The sequence below is a fragment of the Nerophis ophidion genome, linkage group LG16 (genome assembly GCF_033978795.1).
Source record: "Nerophis ophidion isolate RoL-2023_Sa linkage group LG16, RoL_Noph_v1.0, whole genome shotgun sequence".
Classification (NCBI taxonomy): domain Eukaryota; kingdom Metazoa; phylum Chordata; class Actinopteri; order Syngnathiformes; family Syngnathidae; genus Nerophis; species Nerophis ophidion.
In genome coordinates this window covers 26,155,377-26,162,277 of record NC_084626.1, presented here as the reverse complement: position 1 = coordinate 26,162,277, position 6,901 = coordinate 26,155,377, and the positions used below count along the sequence as shown (strand labels likewise).

At 41.8% G+C, this 6,901-nt stretch overlaps 1 long non-coding RNA gene across 1 annotated transcript in view; it reads left to right on the top strand.

Moving 5' to 3' along the window:
- The window catches only part of LOC133535187 (uncharacterized), an 11,273-nt gene extending 8,971 nt beyond the window's left edge, over window positions 1-2,302 (top strand). The window contains exon 4 of the long non-coding RNA XR_009802175.1: window positions 1-2,302. This exon is cut by the window's left edge and continues 635 nt beyond it. This is a non-coding gene — a long non-coding RNA (uncharacterized LOC133535187).
- The last annotated feature ends 4,599 nt before the right edge of the window (window positions 2,303-6,901 follow it).

Below are 6,901 nucleotides of genomic sequence, written 5' to 3'. Positions count from 1 at the left end.
ACGTAAGATCCACTATGGACTGGATTCTCACTATTATGTTACATCCACTATAGACTGGACTCTCACTATGATGTTAGATCCACTATGGACTGGACTCTCACTATTATGTTAGATCCACTATGGACTGGACTCTCATTATTACGTTAGATCCTCTATGGACTGGACTCTCACTATTATGTTAGATCCACTATGGACTGGACTCTTACTATTATGTTAGACCCACTATGGACTGGACTCTCACTATCATGTTAGATCAACTATGGACTGGACTCTCACTATTATGTTAGATCCACTATGGACTGTACTCTCATTATTATGTTAGATCCACTATGGACTGGACTCTCACTATTATGTTCAATCCACTATGGACTGGACTCTCACTCTTATGTTTGATCCACTATGGACTGGACTCTCATAATTACGTTAGAACCACTATGGACTGGACTCTCACTATTAAGTTAGATCCACTATGGACTGGACTCTCACTATTATGTTAGATCAACTATGGACTGGACTCTCACTATTACGTTAGATCCACTATGGACTGGACTCTCACTATTACGTTAGAACCACTATGGACTGGACTCTCACTATTATGTTAGATCCACTATGGACTGGACTTTCACTATTACGTTAGATCCACTATGAACTGGACTTTCACTATTACGTTAGAACCACTATGAACTGGACTCTCAATATTATGTTAGATCCACTATGGACTGGACTTTCACTATTACGTTAGAACCACTATGGACTGGACTCTCACTATTATGTTGGATCCACTATGGACTGGACTCGCATTATTACGTTAGATCCACTATGGACTGGACTCTCACTATTGTTAGATCCACTATGGACTGGACTCTTACTATTACGTTAGATCCACTATGGACTGGACTCTCAATATTATGTTAGATCCACTATGGACTGGACTCTCACTATTATGTTAGATCCACTATGGACTGGACTCTCACTAATATGTTTGATCCAGTATGGACTGGACTCTCACAATATTATGCTAGATCCACTATGGACTGGACTCCCACAATATTATGCTAGATCCACTATGGACTAGACTCTCACTATTACGTTATATCCACTATGGACTGGACTCTCACTATTATGTTAAATCCACTATGGACTGGACTCTCACTATTATGGTAGATCCACTATGGACTAGACTCTCACTATTACGTTAGATCCACTATGGACTGGACTCTCACTATTATTTTAAATCCACTATGGACTGGACTCTCACTATTATGTTAGATCCACTATGGACTGGACTCTCACTATTATGTTAGATCCACTATGGACTGGACTCTCACTATTATGTTAGATCCACTATGGACTGGACTCTCACTATTATGTTAGATCCACTATGGACTGGACTCTCACTATTATGTTAGATCCACTATGGACTGGACTCTCACTATTATGTTAGATCCACTATGGACTGGACTCTCACTATTATGTTAGATCCACTATGGACTGGACTCTCACTATTATGTTAGATCCACTATGGACTGGACTCTCACTATTATGTTAGATCCACTATGGGCTTTCTATGGCTCGTTTGGCTCCGGTGCCACTTCCCGTTTTCGCAACTTGTGATTGGATACTCACTTGGGACTCCCAAGTGAGTAACCAATCACCTTAATGACAACAACTCATGACCTGATTGGCTATGGCAATTATCTATCAACTGTATGTGCCCGTTCACTTAGTCCACGGACACATACCGCATTGTTGATTCCGAAGGCCCCCGGGCAGATTTGGTACAGCATGGCAACAGAAGCGAGCTGAATTCTGATTGGATTAAAAACTCTAACCTATAAACAACAGCACTGGAAGGAGCATAATATGACATGAAGAGAATATGAATACTTTTAGATATTTAGGGATAGTAGATAAAAGAATACTTTTATCTTTAATCACACCACTGCCTATTTGAAACACTATTTTAGCAGGTTCCTTTTATATTGTTTTAAGTTGCTAAGCCTCCCATTATGTCTTCTGACAACACATTAACTTCTAACCGAGCTATGAACTGTCATAAAATGACATTATCACTCTATAAACAGCTTCCTGGTTCCTTTCTATTATGTGCCTTCCTGTCAGCTGTTATCACCGTTCTGTTTAGTTTCATTATACTGTAGTCAGCTTCTCAGAATGTTAAAATGTAACGTATGGCCTGGATAAATGACGGCAAACTTTTATCCCTGGATCAAATTCACTGTAGGCGATTTGAGAAAAATTGTGTTTGACATTTGAACTTAGAAATAAAGCATCATTATTTAATGCAGGGGTTCTCAATTTTTTCTACCTCAGGGGGCCAACTTTTTATGGCCTGGAGCCCACTCAAATATTAAGACTTTTGGTTTTAATGGTATTGAACAAATATATCTCGCCTACTTAGTGTACAACTTTGTCAAAAGATATAAAACAGGGGTGTCAAACTCGTTTTAGATCGGGGGCCACATGGAGAAAAATCTACTCCTGAGTGGGCCGGACTGGTAACATTACGGCACGATAACTTTTAAATAAAGACTTCTTCAGATTGTTTTCTGTGTTTAAAAATAGAAGAAGCACATTCTAAAAATGTACAAATCATAATGTTGTTTTTCTACACCTACATGTTGCGGTTAATAGTATTCTACCTTTATTTGTTGTTATTTATATTGTCTGAATGAAAAGAAACCCCCGCCTCAACCGAGTTAGGGATGCATGGGATTATGGGTATTTGTTCTGTTGTGTTTATGTTGTGTTACAGTGCGGATGTTGTCCTGAAATGTGTTTGTCATTCGTGTTTGGTGTGGGTTCACAGTGTGGCACATATTAATAAGAGTGTTAAAGTTGTTTATTTCACAACCCTCAGTGTAACCTGTATGGCTGTTGAACAAGTATGCCTTGCGGTTGCTTTCGCGTTGAGTCAGGAGCAGCACACTAGATGTGGCCGGCCGGCACTCAGATAGCATAGTATTAAAGCGGACGCCACGGCATGGTCGAGAGGACGTTTAAGGCATTGCCATCACGGCACGCCCTCAATATTGTCGTCTTGGTGAAAATCGGAGAATGTTATCCTGGGGAGATTTCTGGGAGAGCTCCCGGAAAAATGGGGGGGGGTGGACAGGTATGCAGCTGAGCTACATCAGAGTGATCCAAGAGCCGCATGCAGCTCTGGAGCCGGGGTTGCCGACCCCTGATCTACAGAGATACAAAGAATTGCTATTGCAACATCCAGTAGACACATGTAGAAGAGCTGTTTCGTTCATTCAAAAGTTTCAGGTTAATTTGTACACTTAGCAAACTCATCCCGAGGGCCGTATAAAACCTGTTTGCGGGCCGTACGTTTGACACCCCTGATATAAAAGCATGGGTTAATCACAAAGACTATCACTTATTGAACACATAAACCTTAAACTTAGGTCAGACTAATTATAAAAATAAGTCCGGAGCAAAAATACTGCATAAGAAGGGACTACCGACAAATAATACATGCACATAAGTGTCCTGGGCATGACGTTAAAGTGCATCCGGCTGTGGAGGCTCCTCTATGGGGTCTTGGGGCACTAGGTTAAACCATTTACCCCAGGTGGCCCTTGGCAATGGCCTAGTACCTGACTGTTCCCTAGCCAGGACCTCAACAACGGAACAGGCGGAAGACGGTAGATCAGGGGTCTCAGACATGCGGCCCGCAAGACGTAAATTTGCGGCCCCCACCTTAATATGAAAGTTTAATGTTAGTGCAGCCCCCAAGTTTTATATGAATGGTGCTTGACAGCGTTGTGTTATTTGGGTCCAAAATGGCTCTTTCAACGTTCTGGGTTGCCTACCCCTGCGTTAGTGGAAAAGCGGCAAGAGAGTGAAAGCGACAGAGACGTTGCCATGGAGACAAGGGTTTTCTTACGTGGCTGGCTGCAGTCACACCTTGACACCTGTCCATCAGTAATAACAGTCCCCTATAATTTGGACCAAATCAAACTGTTTTTTGTATTATTAATTTGCATTGCCTCACATTTCTTAATTCTCATATTGTTCATTTATATTTTGATTTTATTTTCTGTTGAAAATAAGAATAAAGACGTTTAAAAAAGATTTTTGGGAAGAAATCTCTTCTTGCGGCCCAGCCTCACCAAGATTTTGCATCCAGTGGCCCCCAGGCAAAATGAGTTTGAGACCCCTGCGGTAGATGTAAGAACTACCGCAACGGCTGCGATGGCGGAAGAAGGCGGCCCCAACTTCCATGTGGGCCCAGTTATGGGCAAATAACGACCCAAGACCTCAACGGTGGAACAGGCGGCGGATGATTGCTTACCTTATGGAGCGTCACAACGGCTGGGATGGCGGATGAAGGCTGCAGCAGAAAAGGGTCCCCAGTCGTCTTGGACTCCATGCCACTGGACCCTGACCCGGATCTGTCAAGGATGGTGTGGTGACTGTCTGTGCACAAGTCTCCCCAGGTTAAAGTCACGCACAGGCATCCTCCATAAAGGGATACACCCCTACCGGGAGGATCGTCATACTTGCTTGCCGATGATGACATGCACATACAATTAAGTTGTGTTAAAGTAAACTAAATTAATAATGAATGTTTCTTAACACAAAATTAAAGTGCGAATAAAACTACTTTAGTCATATTTTTTGCACTTGAGAAACTTCTCTATGACTTCAGCTCCAGACTTTGTCGGTTTGTTTTATATTGTCATTACTGCCACAAGTGGTAGGAAAGTGTATTACAATATTTAGGTGTATGATCGAGAAACACTGATGGAATGGACTGAATTTGACTTGGGAGGTTCCGGTGTGTCACGTTGAGGACGGGAAGTTGAATGCAAGCATGAATATGACACTATAGTTAATTTCAGCCCAATTTGGTCATGACAGAGTAATATAAAATATAGTCTTCATGCACGGTGATCTGTCGTGATCCATTTCTTGGATCATGTTTTGTTTAGTTAAAGACTCCCTTAGTTCTGTTTCAGCACCCCTGGGTTTGTGTTTTCTTGGTTGCTGATTATTTTCACCTGTCTCTGATTAGTGTTCGAGATGCTCACCTGCTCCCGGGCACTAATCGGGACGGCGTGGCGCAGTGGAAGAGTGGCTGTGCGCAACCCGAGGGTCCCTGATTCAATCCTCACCTAGTACCAACCTCGTCACGTCCGTTGTGTCCTGAGCAAGACACTTCACCCTTGCTCCTGATGGGTGCTGGTTAGCGCCTTGCATGGCAGCTCCCTCCATCAGTGTGTGAATGTGTGTGTGAATGGGTAAATGTGGAAGTAGTGTCAAAGCGCTTTGAGTACCTTGAAGGTAGAAAAGCGCTATACAAGTACAACCCATTTATCATTTATAATCAGAGAGCTATTTATTCCTCCCAAAAATCTGCCGAGGCAATCACTCTCACAAATTTCTCCCGATTTCCACCCGAACAACAATATTGTGGGCGTGCTTTAAAGGCACTGCCTTTAGCGTCCTCTCTCACCTGAAACCTTCACGCCTTAACAACCGCATGCTGTCCAGGTGTCCGCTTTTCCACAATATAAACAACGTGCCGACCCAGTCACATAATAATGTAGCATTGGAGGGGTTTAACGATGGTCTTTACTCGGAGATGTCAAGGAACGCTGACGCGTTGTATGATCTTTTGACGGGTTTAATGATAACGTTAATTTCAAGCGCACACACACACACTGAAGTGAATGCAATGCATACTTGGTCAACAGCCATGCATGTCACACTGACGGTGGCCGTATAAACAACTTTAACACTGTTACTAATATGCACCACACTGTGAACCCACACCAAACAAAGAATGACAAACACATTTCGAGAGAACATCCGCCCTGTAACACAACAAACACAACAGAAAAAAATACCCAGACCCCTTTGCAGCACTAACTCCTCCGGGACGCTACAATAACATCTACGGCTCTTGGAGCTAAGTGCAGAACTGCAAACACAACAAGAAATAGATGGAGCAGAAGAACGAAGAAGAGACATGGTGATGACGAGTATGAAGAAGAAATACGCTTGCAAGTTCCAAAATGATTGGAAAAAAAATTATAACATTTCTTTCAGGACAGCTCGAAGGGGAAGGGGTATGCTGCCTGCACCTCAACCCCACTCCCGCAACCACGCCCCCCGAATTCGGAGGTCTCAAAGTTGGCAAGTATGGATATTTGATTAGTATTAGAACCGGCCCGCAGGCCACAGACGCCTGCAGCTGCTTTGCACTCACCCATACTCCATCAGTGTTGGTGCTAGGAATTTTCAAAATGGGGTCCAGGGGACCCCATCAAGTCATAAAAATGGGGCCCCATTTTCCTGTAACCGTTTTGAAAACAAATAGTTATATCGCACATTCTATAATTTGGTAAAAGGTTGTCTTAACGTTAATTCATTATAAAAACTAATACAAAAGAAAACCATTTTTTATACACATATAAAATGCATTCAGTTATAAACATTCATTCACTTTCTTCTTTCCTTCATGGATTTAAACTTAAGCGCCGCCAGTATTTTTTTTCTATATTTTTATTATAATATTTTCAGAATGTGTTTGTTCTATTTTTTTGGCCAAAGCAAGACAAATAAAAAAATCTGAAGTAGTCTTTATTTTTGTAGTTTTAATGCCGTGATTTTAATAGTTTGGATTTTGCTCCATGCGACCCCTGACCTAAAGAATATATCTTTATTGTCATTGTACATTGTAAAACAAAATTGTAAGCAAAACTAATTTGGTGCAAATTCATTGTAAAACATAAAAACATAAGAACATAGATAAAAAATACATAAAAATACCAAGCACACAGCTCACATGCACAGTCATTCTTGTCTTTTGTTCAGCGACACTATTGCTCTCGGGTAAAAAGTGTTCTTAAAGGCCTACTGAAATGAGATT